Source organism: Phyllobates terribilis, unplaced genomic scaffold, assembly GCF_046119375.1.
Source record: "Phyllobates terribilis strain yellow unplaced genomic scaffold, ASM4611937v1 Scaffold_30__1_contigs__length_15301838, whole genome shotgun sequence".
In the NCBI taxonomy this organism is placed as follows: Eukaryota; Metazoa; Chordata; class Amphibia; order Anura; family Dendrobatidae; genus Phyllobates; species Phyllobates terribilis.
Genome location: NW_027362790.1, coordinates 6,868,613 through 6,885,961, shown reverse-complemented (window position 1 = coordinate 6,885,961; position 17,349 = coordinate 6,868,613). Strand labels below are relative to the sequence as shown.

Genomic DNA, 17,349 nt, shown 5'->3' with positions numbered 1-17,349 from the left:
TGGAACACTGACTTCTTTCATTTAATGCCTGCAGACTATAAAAGAGAACCCAACCCAAAAAGTTTGGTTGATTAGTCTGTGGCATTCTGTTAAACTGTTGCTTATGGCGGTCTCTGTGAGCTTCTCAGTGACATTCAGCCAGCCAGGTATCCTGCCTGCAGTAGATGGAATGTGGCAATGGAACGCTGGCTGCGCGTGTCATAATAGGCTCTGAGCCTTTATATACCTGCGCACAGCAGCAGCCACCTTCAGTCTGCTGCTGGACAGCCAGCAGCAGCAGGAGAGGTAAGTAATCAGCAGCCCTCCTGCTAAGGGTAGACAGCTGCTCGTTCCACCCCACCCCCCGCCTTAATTGGTTCTCCTCCCTTACAACGGTGTTGAGGCGGGTGGGAACAGCAGGGGGTGAGGGTGCTGTGTTTAAAGAGGTGGAGTTATGCAGATCTAAAATGCGTGGATTGCAGCAGCAGCAAGCCGAAAAGTGCAGGCATGTAAGGGATCTAGAGGTTGACAACATGTCTTCTTAACGGGAGTCCAGGAGCTCATCTCCACAAATGGACTTTTCAGGATCCTTGGGTGGCTCCGTAGTTCGAAACCAATTCTGGTTATCGCTTCTCGGCCTTTTGGCTAAGATCAAGTGTAGTATCTTTTGAAAAGACAGTTTTGTCCTTGGGCTGCCCTAGTAAATTGATGCATATTACACACTGGTTTGGTGCACTTGTTAGTACGCCAGGTGGCTCATAGAGTTATCTGATGGAAAACATGGCCCTCCAGGATCAAAGTCACTAGGCTGGGTAAGTGTGAGGGCTTTGGAGCAATGTGCCCCAGGAGTAGGCGCCCTGGTGGGAGTCCAAGCTTACTGGGACTGGGAACCCCAGAAAGACTTGGCTTCGTAGCACGCCGCACCTTTGCCAATCATACTTTCTGAGCAACCCCCCCTATTCCTGGCCTCCGGGCTAGGAAGGGGAATTTTTATAAACCCGGTCGGAGGTCCGGTCAGCTTTGGGCTGAGAAACCAACACAGGCTCCAGCTCCACTAGGGTGGCAGCCTAGATGGTAGCTGGGAGCACGAAAACGGCTCTTCTCCGGCTTCGGCTAGGGAGAGCATCGGAGATCCCTGACCCTCGCTGTGGCCTTCTGGCTCGGAGGGATGGGGATGGTTTATTGGGGACCCTCTCCTCCGGGAAGGGTCCACATGAATCCTCGCCTCGTGCGCTGTTTTGGTGTGACTTCGGTCACATTTTTCAGTGCCTTGGATGCAGCTTCAATCAAAAAATCTGTTCTTTTAAGAACACAAGAGCTACGATCTACACTTGACGAGAGCGATCGAACTCGGAAGGAGAAGAGCTTCGGAGCCCAGCTGACATCAGAGAACGAAGGCGGATATCGGTGGGAGGAAGAAGCTCTAAAGAATCCAGAAGAAGACGAAGACTCGGAGAAGAATCGGGCTGTCCTGTGGAATCTTCGAGGAAGAAAATCATCGAGACAAAGACCTTTCGGGGAATTTGTCCAGAACACGACGGGAGAAGAATCTGCATAGCTCCACCCATTCCGGGAAGAGTTCCAGATCCAGCTCCAAGAAGTAACTGCAGGAGGAAAGCCATGGCAAGCGCTGCGAGGAAGGCCGAAAAGAAGAGCCTGGAGCTGGGGACAGCCAGGAGGGCCCAGCCAGGAGCCGATTCTGACCCCAAGGACTCTGCCTCCACGACTGGCCAGCAGAAGGGACCCCAGAAGCCCCGCCACGAAGCTCCAGCCCTGGAGCCATGGATGCGGCAGACGGTGGCCCTGAAGCTGAAGGAAGTGGATGGGAGGGTGCCGGACATGTCCTCGGACGTGTTCTGCCAGAAGATGCTGCTGGATCGAGGCTTCTCCAGGTCGGACACCCTCAGCATCCAGACCTTCTTGACGGGGATCTTCTTCGTCACCTTCGCCACTGTGAACACCTGCAGGAGGTTCTGGGAAATGGTAAGCGCAAAAGGACCGGATAATTCTTTCTCTGCCTTTACAGGTAGCTGCCCTATCCAGAGGGATGAAAGGAGGATCACGGTCTCCATGCGCAACCCGCACACCCCAGGCCAAGACATCTGTACCTTCCTGAGACGCTTCTGTTTGGTTGTGAAGGAACCCTCTCACATCCTGAATGGACTCGGCTTCTGGACAGGTAAGTGGTCGGTGACCGTTAGACTTCACAGGGACCTGGCGTACTCAGACGGACTTCGGCACCTGCCCCCGACATTCTCCCTGGGCAACTCCTACGGCCTCATCTATTACCCGGACATGCCGCGGAACTGCAGGAGATGCGGCAAGAACGGCCACGAGATGAAGGACTGCAAGGAGGATGCCTGCAGGATTTGTCGAGTGATGGGACACAGCTCGAAGGACTGCCCGAAGAAGACGTCCTGCAACCTGTGTGGGCTGGCGGCTCATCTGTACAAGGATTGCCCCAGGCGTGAGAGATCCTGGGCATCGGTGGTTGCGACGACCCCAGCTACGGAGGACAAGGCCCTGACGACCAGGCCTGTGAAGGTCAAGGACGCGACGACCAAGGCCCCAGCGGCCAAGGCCGAGACGACCAAGGCCAAAGCGGTCAAGGAGTCGGTGGCCAAAGCCCCAGCGACGGTCCCAGCAGCTCCGAAGCAGAAGAAAAAGTCAAAGGAGGGTAAGAGTTCTGTCACCCCTCTCTCGATCCCTCCCCCTGCCACCCCCGTCCAATCCCCCCCCACCCCGGCCACCCCTGCTGAGGATTCCACTTCCTCTTCCTCCTTCCCCTACTCCTCAGCAGGTGTCCTTTCCCCTGCCCCGGCAGCCACTCTCCCTCCCCAGACCATGGTAGCGGTGGAATTAACCTTTCCTCCACCCGCCGCTATCTATTCCGAGGAGGATTTTCCCCTTCTTGTCTCCCCAGTTCCAACCCGGGGAAAGAGGAAGGTGGAGGACAGCCCTGCTACTGAATCCTCATAAAAGAAGATTCTGGATTTCGTAGGCGAAAAGGAGGATACCCTCCCTGAGCCAGAAGAGATGGAGCACATGGTTGAGACCCTGGTGGCCGAGCCAGAAGAGGAGGAACTGGTGGTCGCCGAGATTGAGGCCGCGCTGCTTGACCAGATGGAGGAAGAGGGCCTGCTGGTGATCCCGTCACCAGCAGTCAACACCGACGAGGGACCACCCGACCGGAGTGGTAACTAAGGTGTATTGCCTGCGCTAACTTTTTCTTTTTTCCCTACATGATGGCTAATATTAACTTATTTTCCATTAATGTCAGGAGCATCAAGGACAAGTTCAGACGTCAGACTATTTATGCCTTCCTTACTTCCCAGTTGTGTGATGTTTATATGTTGCAGGAATGTTCCCTTCCCTCCTCTAGGTCCTTCAAACATCTGGCCAGGGAGTGGTCCCACGGTCCATCCTACTGGTCCGGTGGGGGTGACTGCAAGTCTGCGGGGGTCGCAATTCTGATCAGGGGGGGCGCATTCACGCTTGAGTCCGTCCAGGAGCTCATCTGCGGCAGGGCTCTTGTTGTAGATGGCAACTGGGCGGGAGAACCTGTCAGGTTCATCAACGTGTATGCGTCCCCACTGAAGAATGAGCGTTTGGAGCTTTTCCAGACCCTGCGGCTTCAGCTTGCCACCACCAGGACCTTAGTGATGGCCGGGGATTTCAACTGCCCCATCGAGGAGGACGGTCGTAGTTCTGGCACATCTGCCAAGTTGGACATCACGTCCAAGCTGCTCATCGAGATGGTAACCGAGGCCTCTCTTCAGGACGTGGTGGGCTCCATGGGGAGAGGCTCCACGAACTATTCGTGGAGCCGACCCGATGGCTCACTTCGCTCCAGGATTGACTTTGTGTTCACCTCTCGGGCAGTCAGGCAGAGTAGGCACTCGATGGTCTCCTGCTTCTTCTCCGACCACAGAGCCATTCACTTACAAGGTGTCCTCGGCGACGGTTTTCCGTCCGGCCCCGGCTCCTGGAAGCTGAATTGTGCTCTGCTGGCTCAGGATGAAGTCGTGGAGGAGCTGAGAGCAGCCTACGCAATGTGGCAGTCCTACAAGGGTAGCTTCCAAACAGTCTCTGATTGGTGGGAATATGTTAAACTTGAGTTTCGCTGTTTCTTTCAGGCCAAGGGTCGACAACAGGCGTGTGAGAAGAGGAGGGACTTCAGAGGGCTGCAGCGCGAGCTGCGGTCGCTGCAGGACCTTCTTCACTGCGGCTGGAACGTGAGGGAGGAGCTGGAGGAGACCAAGAAGAGCCTGAAAAGGCACTTTGAGGAGGAGTCCAAGCGAATCATCTTCCGTTCCAAAGTGGAGAATCTGGAGAAGGGTGAGAAATGTAACTCATTCTTTTTCAGGAAACTTCATGCCGGTCACACGCCCCTGAACGAGCTGCGAGACGAGAGCGGAAACATGCGACGTGGGAAGGAGGACGTGATGAGGGTCGTCAGCGACTTCTACAGCGAACTCTACTCCCACAAGACTACCGACCCCGACGCTGCTGATAAGTTCCTGTCAGGTATCACTAACCATCTTGATCCTGCAGGCACGGCAGCCTTGGACAAACCTCTGATGGTGGGCGAATTGCTCTCTGCCGCTAAATCCTTTAGGACCGGCAGGACCCCGGGCAGTGATGGTCTTCCAGCGGAGCTCTATGTAGCGCTGGGAGACCTCATCTGTCCGGACCTGTTGGACCTGTACGAGGAGATGGTGGTGGAGGGTAGAATGCCTCCATCTTTGAGGGAAGGAATGGTCACAATCCTGTACAAGCGGAAGGGAGAGAGGTGCGACCTGAGGAATTGGCGTCCCATCACTCTGCTCAACGTGGACTACAAGATCCTGGCCAAGACGATGGCGACACGACTTAAGACGGTCATCGGACGGATCATCCACCCGGACCAGACCTGCGGCATCCCTGGACGTCGCATCGCAGACAGCCTCGCTCTCGTGCGGGACACGGTCGAGTACATCAAGGTCCGCCGCGCACACGCGGCCCTGGTCTCCTTGGATCAGGAGAAGGCCTTCGACCGGGTTTCCCACGAGTTCATGGGACGAGCTCTGCACCGGTTAGGTTTGGGTAACATGTTTTGTTCGTATGTCCGTCTGATGTATTTTGATATCCACAGCTCGGTGTTGGTGAACGGCTGGAAGACTGACCCCTTCCCTGTCCTCTCTGGGGTCAGACAAGGCTGCCCTCTATCACCTCTTCTTTTTGTTTGTGTTATAGAACTCTTCGCAGAGGCTATCCGGCAGAATGGAGAGATCAGAGGGATCACCGCACCGGGTCCGGGACGACACAAGGTCAAGTGCTCGCTCTACATGGACGACGTCACCGTCTTCTGCGCTGATCGTGGTTCAGTCGACGCCCTCGTCCAGACGTGTGAGAGGTTCGGCCGGGCTTCAGGGGCCAAAGTCAACTGCAGGAAGTCGGAAGCCATGCTCTTCGGGGATTGGCAGCCGGCCTCCTCCGCCCCCTTCCCCTTCAACATTCAACCAGATTTCCTCAAGGTGCTGGGAGTCTGGTTCGGGAAGGAAGGAGCGGCCCTCAAGTCCTGGCAAGAACGCTTGGCCAAGGTGAAGCAACGGATCGGACTCTGGAGCCTCAGACACCTCACTTGTGAGGGTAAGGCACTCGTCCTGCGTAATGAGGTCCTGCCCGTCTTGCAGTACACGGCGCAGGCCTGGCCCCCACACGTCACTGTGTGCAGGGCCATTACCAGGACAGTGTTTCACTTTGTCTGGGGATCCAAGATGGACAGAGTCAGGCGGGCCGTCATGTACAAGGAGCCTCGCAAGGGTGGGAAGGGCGTTCCAGATATCCCCACCCTCCTGCGATCCTCTTTTGTGTGTGATTGTGTCCGCCGGACTTTGCAAGTCAAGAATGGCTCCGCGGGCAGGTCCATGTCTCGCTTCTTCCTGCTTCCTCTTTGGAGGCGACTCGGCTGGGACAAGTGGGACAGCTCCTTCCCCTACAACTGGACGACGCCATGGTTCTACGGAGACGTCGTTCGATTTGTGGGGGAGCATCAACTGGAGGGACTCAAGCCCGACTTGTGGAAGCCCAAAACTATCCACAAGCTAATCAGAGCCAAGGATGACGTGGAGAACATCACAGGACTTCACCAGGACACGCTGGAGACTGTGTGGACAAATGTGTCGTCTGACAGGCTGACCAACGGGCACAAGGACTTGTCGTGGATGGCGATTCAGGGCGGACTGCCCGTCCGGTCATTCATGCATGCCCGGAACCTGTGCAAGACCCGGTACTGCCCAAGGTGCCCCTTCGTGGAGGAAACATCTTTGCACACTTTTTGGGACTGCGGATTTGCACAGCGCCTATTGACTGCACTTGAGGACGACCTGAGGAACTCTGTCCCCAGGGCGAGCCTATCGCACCATTCTGTGCTTTACGGACTCTTCCCTGGGGTTCATACCGTCGGAGCCATCCAGGAGGCTTGGCGCCTTATGAACTGCTTCAAGGATGCCGTTTGGGTCGCCAGGAACCGGCTCATCTTGAGGAGGGAGAGGATGTCCATCCAGGACTGCCGCAGGCTGATCCACAGCCTGCTCAGAGACTATTCCATCATGGACGGTCCGGAGGACGAGGACGAGGACTAAACCCCTCCTCCCCCTCTCCCCTTATGTGTCTTGTCTTTCAATAAAGCTTCGGGCCTGTGATTTTCCCCTCCCCATCCCCTTTTTCCCAATCCCCATCCCTTATCACGGTTCGTCGTACTGTATTGATTGACATGCTTTTTCTTTCAGATTAAGTGTTTTGTGTAGCATAGGGGTGTGATGTGTCTAGTTAGTGCGTCGTATCCTCATGCTATGTAAATATGATGTAGAATTCTGTGTGTACTGGGCTGCGGCACTGTACACTGTCTGTTAACTTATTTTTTGTGCTAATAAAAGATATATTCAATCAAAAAATCTGTTCTTATCAGTTTAATATCTGATACGTCCCCTATCTGGGGACCATATATTAAATGGATTTTTAGAACAGGGAGATGGAAAAAGAGCTTGCTCTGTCCACTCCACGCATTGACCTGGTATTGCAGTATCTCCAGGACCGGTGCACCCCTTCTTTAATGCAGTTTCTAAAATCAGAAAGAATTGAATTCAATGTTTTTTGTTCATTTTGCTTGTTTGTCGGATTTTGGGATGGACTCTTTGGCTTTGCTTTTCTTCTCCTCATTGGATTTTTCATGTTCAAAGTTGCAGAAGCCAGATGACAAGCTCATTTTGGTTCAACTTCAGCAACTGTGCATTGCATTGCCATGTAATGTAATGCAATGCTATCTTTCTAGCTCTCCCTCTTTACTTCCTTTTGGATAAACAGACATATTAGGCAAGCATTTTGGAGCTTTCACCTAAATAACTACAGGTGGTGAGATAAGCTGCACAATATAATTGACCTTTCAGTATATTGTTGCACACACACCATCTATTTAGCAAATGCCCTTGTTATCAACAGCAGCCTTTTAAACTCACCTGAGCTAACAGGTATGTGCGCTGGTTACTCTGCTGCGCTTAAAATTTCTTTTTTGGTTTGCTACAATGCCTTTTCTGAAACGTTGTCTCCCTCTGCTGGAACACTGACTTCTTTCATTTAATGCCTGCAGACTATAAAAGAGAACCCAACCCAAAAAGTTTGGTTGATTAGTCTGTGGCATTCTGTTAAACTGTTGCTTATGGCGGTCTCTGTGAGCTTCTCAGTGACATTCAGCCAGCCAGGTATCCTGCCTGCAGTAGATGGAATGTGGCAATGGAACGCTGGCTGCGCGTGTCATAATAGGCTCTGAGCCTTTATATACCTGCGCACAGCAGCAGCCACCTTCAGTCTGCTGCTGGACAGCCAGCAGCAGCAGGAGAGGTAAGTAATCAGCAGCCCTCCTGCTAAGGGTAGACAGCTGCTCGTTCCACCCCACCCCCCGCCTTAATTGGTTCTCCTCCCTTCCAACGGTGTTGAGGCGGGTGGGAACAGCAGGGGGTGAGGGTGCTGTATTTAAAGAGGTGGAGTTATGCAGATGTAAAACGCGTGGATTGCAGCAGCAGCAAGCCGAAAAGTGCAGGCATGTAAGGGATCTAGAGGTTGACAGCATGTCTTCTTAACGGGAGTCCAGGAGCTCATCTCCACAAATGGATTTTTCAGGATCCTTGGGTGGCTCCGTAGTTCGAAACCAATTCTGGTTATCGCTTCTCGGCCTTTTGGCACGATCTATCAGGTTTACCTGTGTGGTCTTGCCTGTGAGGTGCTCTTGGTACCCTTTCTCTCGGCCTGGGGGGATCGTTCCTCTTCGGAGGGACTTAACCCCCCTGCTGCTATTGGGAGGAAGGATTAGTCCGGGAGCAACGGGAAGGGATCCCATGAAGGCTTGCGCCTTTCAGAGAGAAGAGTCGGTACGTTCCTGAGTGAAGGATGCCGGCAACGCTCACATATTCATCGGGTGATGCCCGGATGCGGAACACCGTGAGGATTGAAGTTGGAGCAGCATCGAGGATGGAGAAGAATTTGGACTACATCTGCCATAGGATTCTTCTTGGAGTTCTGGAGTTTCGGCGGGAAGACATATTCTGCTTCCAGGAGAACGAGTACAAGGGGACATACACCATCACCTTCAAGAGCCAGGGATGCTGTCAGCAACTCGTACAAAAGGTAAACGAGAAAAACTACTTAGATGAATTGGATGGACTAACCTTTTGTCTCTTGTATGCTTATGACGAGATCCCCATCGTGGTGCATTTCCCGAACCCCTTTGTGGAAGCTGCAGACATCTCGACCTACCTTACCCGCTATTGTGATGATCTGAGATACCTGGGTACTGTGAAGAACGCGGTAGGCTTCTGGTGCGGCAAGAGAAGGTATATGGCCCGTCTAAAGAGGGACCTTAGTGGAGTGGGAGGAATGCTACACCCTCCCTCAACCTTCGTAATCGGTAAGAGCAGAGGCTACTTATTTTATCCTGGAATGCCAGTATGTTGCAGGAACTGTGGACAAATGGGTCATACCCAAACGTCCTGCACGGGCAGGAAAGTAGACCGCTGCAATAATTGCAGCTGTTACGGACATTTAATGAAGGACTGTCCCGCTGGGAGGAAATGTAATCTCTGCGGTGAGGCGGGGCACATGTTCCGAGGATGCCCCAACAGGACCAGGACCAGGACCTACGCAGAAGCTGCATCTTCTGAAGCTGAGCCGATGCGCCCACCGGTCTTCACTGGCAGGCCGGCGTCGGAGGGCGGTTCGAAGGGCGAGAAGGCTGGGATGGAGCAGGGAGCCGGAGGCCCCTCTGGGGCGGCACCTGCATCGAAGTCCCTTAACGATGCGCGGACCTCGCATGGACCGGAGCGGGGGGGTCCTCCTTCTGGGAGGGTATCCTCCGTATCGATGGTTCCCGATACCGATCCTGTTGGGCTGGAGGGTGGTGCCCCTGTGCGGTTGGCTACAGGGGACCACGCAGCGATGGCCTCAGGATCTTCCAGGGTGATTAGCCAGCCAGATGAGGGGGCTTTGCTTCTAGGTGGCGAACATCAGGAAATCTGTGTTGCTGATCTTGTCCTGATGGACCAGTCTCCCCCCCTGGAGGAGGTGGAGGAAGAGGAGGACTGCACCAGTGACCTAGTGGAGTCTGCCCCGAAAAAGAGACGGAATGTCGAAGCCCCAGCGTCTCCTGGAATGTGGCTGGGAACCGTGACCTACGAGGGCGCAACCGCCGGCTCACAGAATATCGAGTCGTTTGGGTCCTCTAGCCCGGATGTCCTGGAGCAATTTGATATACAGGGCTTTGAGTCAGGTGTCCTCATGGAAGATCCACCACCCTGACCTATGAATGCCCACATTAAGACTTGTCTCACTGAATGTGAGGTCATTAAAGAGCCCAGTTCGTAGGGCTGCTCTATTCAAGTATTTAGAAACCACTGACTTTGACATATGTTTATTACAGGAATGCGGGATACAACATGCACTAAATTATAATGATATCAAGACAGATTGGAGACTGGGGCCCTCCATCTGGTCTGGCTCCAATGACAACAAGTCAGCGGGGGTGGGCTTCCTCTGTCGTGGGAGAAATATTACTATAAATGCTGTCACAGAAATAGTACCAGGCAGAGTGGTTTTAGTGCATTTTAAATTTAATGGTTTTACCCTACGTGTAATGAATATTTATGCTCCCCCTGATAAGCAAGAGAGAATTAATTTATTTGGGATATTGCCATTGTACTGTACTGGGTCATCTCCCCTGATCGTAGGGGGTGATTTTAATTGTCTTTGTGCTAGTGAACAACGAGCAGGGGGTGACCCTTTACGCAAATTGGATAAGTCATGTCATCTATTGAAAGATTTTATAACTGATTTTAAATTATGCGATGCGTGGAGGTCACTCCTGCCGACGGACCCTGGTTATACGTGGTCCGGAAGAGGGGTGTCCTCCAGGATCGATTTTATTTTCCTATCAGATGATTTTAACCCTGTAAAATGTGTTTTAACATCAAATATATTTTCTGACCATAAGGGCTTGGAGGTGCATCTAGAATACCGGGATGAACAGAGGGTCAACAGGGGCCTCTGGCGTCTAAGTACTTACCTGCTGGAGGACCCTCTGATTCGACAAGACTTTGGTAAAGCCTATCAAGCCTGGCGACGACAAAAACCTTCTGATGCCCCTATGGCAACCTGGTGGGAAAATTTGAAAAAAAAAGTCAGAATGTTTTTTATAAAAGCAGGGAGACGTAAAGCTAGAGAGAAAAAAAGATGTTTTAGTGATCTTAACACCAAACTACAAACACTTTTTAAATTCAAAGAGCTAGGGGTGGAGGTGGGAGATGATATTGCTGGCCTAAAAACTGAAATTCAGAACTGCATAGACACAAAGGGGAAAGAGATTATTTTTAACTCTAGAGTGCAGCACTTGGAGGAGGGGGAGAAGTGCTCTCGCTTCTTCTTCAAAAAAGTCATGGATAAAAGAGAAGTGATCACAAATCTAGAGGGTGAAACATCTATGCAGGGAATGTTGAATGCTACTTTTAACTTTTATAAGCATCTTTTTAGTAAAAAGTGTATAGATGAGTCCTTTTTATCTGATGCTCTTAATGATCTCAATTTTAAGTTAAATTTTACAGACCAGGAGTTTTTAGAACGCGATATTGTTTTAGAGGAATTATTTTATGTTTTTAAAAGTTTCTCTAAGGGTAAAGCACCTGGGTGTGACGGACTACCTGTAGAATTTTACCTTACTTTTTGGGACATTTTAAAAGAGGACCTTTTTATGCTTTTTAAAGAAGTTTTTATTTGTGAACAGTTGCCATTTTCGTGGAGGAGAGGAGTGGTGTCTTTGATATATAAAAAAGGTGACCGCAGTACTCTAGCGAATTGGAGACCCATAACTCTCCTAAATGTTGATTACAAGGTACTTGCTAAGGTGGTTGCAGACCGGCTCAGGAGTGTCATTGCCAAACTAATCCAGCCTGAGCAGGTTTGTAGTGTACCAGGCAGAAGTATTTCAGAGGTTTTAAACGTATTAAGGGATGTAATTTGGTATTCCAGAGACCGGGGTCAAAATGTAGCTCTTTTAGCCCTAGATTTTGAAAAAGCTTTCGATAGAGTCTCTCATAGATTTCTTTTTAGAGTTTTAAAAAGAATGGGTATCCCTAATATGCTTTTAAATTGTATTAAGATTTTATATAAAAATTGTTTTAGTCAAATTTCTCTTAATGGCTTTTTAACAGATGGAGTTCCCCTTGAGTCCGGAGTGAAGCAGGGATGCCCCTTGTCGCCCATCCTGTTCATCTGCGCCATGGAGCCCCTGCTGAGCGCAATAAGGAAAGACAAAGTGATTAGAGGGGTTCCTGTTCCAGGCGGAGGTGGCAGTGATGTGAGAGTCTTTGGCTACATGGATGACGTGACGGTTGTGTGCGTGGACCCTGCTTCCCTCCGGAGGGCGGTGTTGCGCATTGATTTTTTTTCCCAGGCATCCGGTTTGAAACTTAATTTAAATAAATCTGAATGTCTGACTTTGGGATCCTGGGACACCGCCCAACTCCCGCAGCTCACTATAAAACGAGACAATGTAAAAATTCTTGGAGTTGTTTTTAACGAGGAGAATGTGGGAACTCAAAGCTGGGAGAATGTCATAGAAAAAATGTCAAAGAAAATATCATTTTGGGGTTTGAGGTCCCTAACAATGGAGGGGAAAATTTTAATTATAAAATCAGTGTTGTTACCCCTCATACTGTATATAGCTAGCTATGGTGTACCCCCCCTCTGATGTTTTAATTAAAAAAATGACTAGGATGATCTTTATGTTTTTATGGAACTCCAAAATGGAAAAATTAAGGCGAGAAATAATGAGGAAGAATAAAATGAAAGGCGGAAGGGATGTCCCCGATTTACATATTTATTTGCATTTAAATTATTTCTGCTTTTGTTTCAAACATTTTAATGGTAATAGTGCGCTAAGTTATTTTTTAAAATATACTTGTGGGATGATTTTTAAAAGATGGTTTAAGTTGTCGTTGAATTCCCCTGTTTTACTATGCCCCCCCAAACACCAAGCAATCTTAGAAAAGACTGTTCGATTTTATAGCCTTGGTGATTTTAATATGGACATTTTTAAAGACCGCAAGAAGCTTTTATCTTTTCTGAGGAGGAATGAAGATGTGACCCCCATAGTAAATTTCTCAGAAGAGAGGTCGAAGCAAGTTTGGAAGAATGTCTTCGGGAAATTCTTAGCAAATGGACATAAGGACATCGCATGGATGGTGGTCCACCAGTGCCTCCCCACCAGAGAGTTTCAACACAGGAGAGGCCTGGTGGCCAGAGCCAAATGCCCCAGAGACTCATGTGTTTATGACGAAACCACCTTGCACCTTATGTGGAATTGCCCATTTGCACAGGAACTTTGGCACAAAGTTGGGATTCTTTTAAAATGGACTTGCGGTTTAAGAGATTTTAACCATGAATATGTTTTATATGGCCTTTTTAAATGTCCGACCCCTCAACAGTATTGTATATGTTGGTGTATGATTAACTGTTTTAAAGACGCCCTTTGGAAGGCACGCAATATTTTACTTTTTAAACGTGATGCTATTTCTGTGAAGGATTGTCTTAAAATTGCTTTTAGCCAGATGTATATTTATTACTTAAGGGATGTCAAATGTATTGGGAGAAGGGATGCCAATCGTATATGGGGTTTTTATGGGTGGAATTCTGTGTTTTAATAATGTACTGTTTGTGTTGTTGTTTTTGATTGTAAACCATCTTTTACGCACTTAATAAATTATGTTGAAACCTGATCTGTTCTTATCAGTTTAATATCTGATACGTCCCCTATCTGGGGACCATATATTAAATGGATTTTTAGAACAGAGAGATGGAAAAAGAGCTTGCTCTGTCCACTCCACGCATTGACCTGGTATTGCAGTATCTCCAGGACCGGTGCACCCCTTCTTTAATGCAGTTTCTAAAATCAGAAAGAATTGAATTCAATGTTTTTTGTTCATTTTGCTTGTTTGTCGGATTTTGGGATGGACTCTTTGGCTTTGCTTTTCTTCTCCTCATTGGATTTTTCATGTTCAAAGTTGCAGAAGCCAGATGACAAGCTCATTTTGGTTCAACTTCAGCAACTGTGCATTGCATTGCCATGTAATGTAACGCAATGCTATCTTTCTAGCTCTCCCTCTTTACTTCCTTTTGGATAAACAGACATATTAGGCAAGCATTTTGGAGCTTTCACCTAAATAACTACAGGTGGTGAGATAAGCTGCACAATATAATTGACCTTTCAGTATATTGTTGCACACACCATCTATTTAGCAAATGCTCTTGTTATCAACAGCAGCCTTTTAAACTCACCTGAGCTAACAGGTATGTGCGCTGGTTACTCTGCTGCGCTTAAAATTTCTTTTTTGGTTTGCTACAATGCCTTTTCTGAAACGTTGTCTCCCTCTGCTGGAACACTGACTTCTTTCATTTAATGCCTGCAGACTATAAAAGAGAACCCAACCCAAAAAGTTTGGTTGATTAGTCTGTGGCATTCTGTTAAACTGTTGCTTATGGCGGTCTCTGTGAGCTTCTCAGTGACATTCAGCCAGCCAGGTATCCTGCCTGCAGTAGATGGAATGTGGCAATGGAACGCTGGCTGCGCGTGTCATAATAGGCTCTGAGCCTTTATATACCTGCGCACAGCAGCAGCCACCTTCAGTCTGCTGCTGGACAGCCAGCAGCAGCAGGAGAGGTAAGTAATCAGCAGCCCTCCTGCTAAGGGTAGACAGCTGCTCGTTCCACCCCACCCCCCGCCTTAATTGGTTCTCCTCCCTTCCAACGGTGTTGAGGCGGGTGGGAACAGCAGGGGGTGAGGGTGCTGTGTTTAAAGAGGTGGAGTTATGCAGATCTAAAACGCGTGGATTGCAGCAGCAGCAAGCCGAAAAGTGCAGGCATGTAAGGGATCTAGAGGTTGACAACATGTCTTCTTAACGGGAGTCCAGGAGCTCATCTCCACAATGGACTTTTCAGGATCCTTGGGTGGCTCCTTAGTTCGAAACCAATTCTGGTTATCGCTTCTCGGCCTTTTGGCACGATCTATCAGGTTTACCTGTGTGGTCTTGCCTGTGAGGTGCTCTTGGTACCCTTTCTCTCGGCCTGGGGGGATCGTTCCTCTTCGGAGGGACTTAACCCCCCTGCTGCTATTGGGAGGAAGGATTAGTCCGGGAGCAACGGGAAGGGATCCCATGAAGGCTTGCGCCTTTCAGAGAGAAGAGTCGGTACGTTCCTGAGTGAAGGATGCCGGCAACGCTCACATATTCATCGGGTGATGCCCGGATGCGGAACACCGTGAGGATTGAAGTTGGAGCAGCATCGAGGATGGAGAAGAATTTGGACTACATCTGCCATAGGATTCTTCTTGGAGTTCTGGAGTTTCGGCGGGAAGACATATTCTGCTTCCAGGACAACGAGTACAAGGGGACTTACACCATCACCTTCAAGAGCCAGGGATGCTGTCAGCAACTCGTACAAAAGGTAAACGAGAAAAACTACTTAGATGAATTGGATGGACTAACCTTTTGTCTCTTGTATGCTTATGACGAGATCCCCATCGTGGTGCATTTCCCGAACCCCTTTGTGGAAGCTGCAGACATCTCGACCTACCTTACCCGCTATTGTGATGATTTGAGATACCTGGGTACTGTGAAGAACGCGGTAGGCTTCTGGTGCGGCAAGAGAAGGTATATGGCCCATCTAAAGAGGGACCTTAGTGGAGTGGGAGGAATGCTACACCCTCCCTCAACCTTCGTAATCGGTAAGAGCAGAGGCTACTTATTTTATCCTGGAATGCCAGTATGTTGCAGGAACTATGGACAAATGGGTCATACCCAAACGTCCTGCACGGGCAGGAAAGTAGACCGCTGCAATAATTGCAGCTGTTACGGACATTTAATGAAGGACTGTCCCGCTGGGAGGAAATGTAATCTCTGCGGTGAGGCGGGGCACATGTTCCGAGGATGCCCCAACAGGACCAGGACCAGGACCTACGCAGAAGCTGCATCTTCTGAAGCTGAGCCGATGCCCCCACCAGTCTTCACTGGCAGGCCGGCGTCGGAGGGCGGTTCGAAGGGCGAGAAGGCTGGGATGGAGCAGGGAGCCGGAGGCCCCTCTGGGGCGGCCCCTGCATCGAAGTCCCTTAACGATGGGCGGACCTCGCATGGACCGGAGCGGGGGGGTCCTCCTTCTGGGAGGGTATCCTCCGTATCGATGGTTCCCGATACCGATCCTGTTGGGCTGGAGGGTGGTGCCCCTGTGCGGTTGGCTACAGGGGACCACGCAGCGATGGCCTCAGGATCTTCCAGGGCAATTAGCCAGCCAGATGAGGGGGCTTTGCTTCTAGGTGGCGAACATCAGGAAATCTGTGTTGCTGATCTTGTCCTGATGGACCAGTCTCCCCCCCTGGAGGAGGTGGAGGAAGAGGAGGACTGCACCAGTGACCTAGTGGAGTCTGCCCCTAAAAAGAGACGGAATGTCGAAGCTCCAGCGTCTCCTGGAATGTGGCTGGGAACCGTGACCTACGAGGGGGCAACCGCCGGCTCCCAGAATATCAAGTCGTTTGGGTCCTCTAGCCCGGATGTCCTGGAGCAATTTGATATACAGGGCTTTGAGTCAGGTGTCCTCATGGAAGATCCACCACCCTGACCTATGAATGCCCACATTAAGACTTGTCTCACTGAATGTGAGGTCATTAAAGAGCCCAGTTCGTAGGGCTGCTCTATTTAAGTACTTAGAAACCACTGACTTTGACATATGTTTATTACAGGAATGCGGGATACAACATGCACTAAATTATAATGATATCAAGACAGATTGGAGACTGGGGCCCTCCATCTGGTCTGGCTCCAACGACAACAAGTCAGCAGGGGTGGGCTTCCTCTGTCGTGGGAGAAATATTACTATAAATGCTGTCACAGAAATAGTACCAGGCAGAGTGGTTTTAGTGCATTTTAAATTTAATGGTTTTATCCTACGTGTAATGAATGTTTATGCTCCCCCTGATAAGCAAGAGAGAATTAATTTATTCGGGATATTGCCATTGTACTGTACTGGGTCACCTCCCCTGATCGTAGGGGGTGATTTTAATTGTCTTTGTGCTAGTGAACAACGAGCGGGGGGTGACCCTTTACGCAAATTGGATAAGTCATGTCATCTATTGAAAGATTTTATAACTGATTTTAAATTATGCGATGCGTGGAGGTCACTCCTGCCGACGGACCCTGGTTACACGTGGTCCGGAAGAGGAGTGTCCTCCAGGATCGATTTTATTTTCCTATCAGATGATTTTAACCCTGTAAAATGTGTTTTAACATCAAATATATTTTCTGACCATAAGGGCTTGGAGGTGCATCTAGAATACCGGGATGAACAGAGGGTCAACAGGGGCCTCTGGCGTCTAAGTACTTACCTGCTGGAGGACCCTCTGATTCGACAAGACTTTGTTAAAGCCTATCAAGCCTGGCGGCAACAAAAACCTTCTGATGCCCCTATGGTAACCTGGTGGGAAATTTTGAAAAAAAAAGTCAGAATGTTTTTTATAAAAGCAGGGAGACGTAAAGCTAGAGAGAAAAAAAGATGTTTTAGTGATCTTAACACCAAACTACAAACACTTTTTAAATTCAAAGAGCTAGGGGTGGAGGTGGGAGATGATATTGCTGGCCTAAAAACTGAAATTCAGAACTGCATAGACACAAAGGGGAAAGAGGTTATTTTTAACTCTAGAGTGCAGCACTTGGAGGAGGGGGAGAAGTGCTCTCGCTTCTTCTTCAAAAAAGTCATGGATAAAAGAGAAGTGATCACAAATCTAGAGGGTGAAACATCTAT

The 17,349-nt window shown here is 49.7% G+C and overlaps 2 non-coding genes and 1 pseudogene across 2 annotated transcripts; all 3 read left to right on the top strand.

The window, feature by feature from the left end:
* The first annotated feature begins 604 nt into the window (after positions 1 to 604).
* Positions 605 to 720, top strand: LOC141180002 (U2 spliceosomal RNA; annotated as a pseudogene).
* Positions 721 to 6,877: 6,157 nt separating this feature from the next.
* LOC141179705 (U2 spliceosomal RNA) lies at positions 6,878 to 7,070 on the top strand. Its single transcript, XR_012255693.1, has one exon. It is a non-coding gene; the product is annotated as a U2 spliceosomal RNA (small nuclear RNA).
* A 6,173-nt stretch (positions 7,071 to 13,243) lies between these two features.
* Positions 13,244 to 13,433, top strand: LOC141179933 (U2 spliceosomal RNA). Its single transcript, XR_012255861.1, has one exon. It is a non-coding gene; the product is annotated as a U2 spliceosomal RNA (small nuclear RNA).
* The last annotated feature ends 3,916 nt before the right edge of the window (positions 13,434 to 17,349 follow it).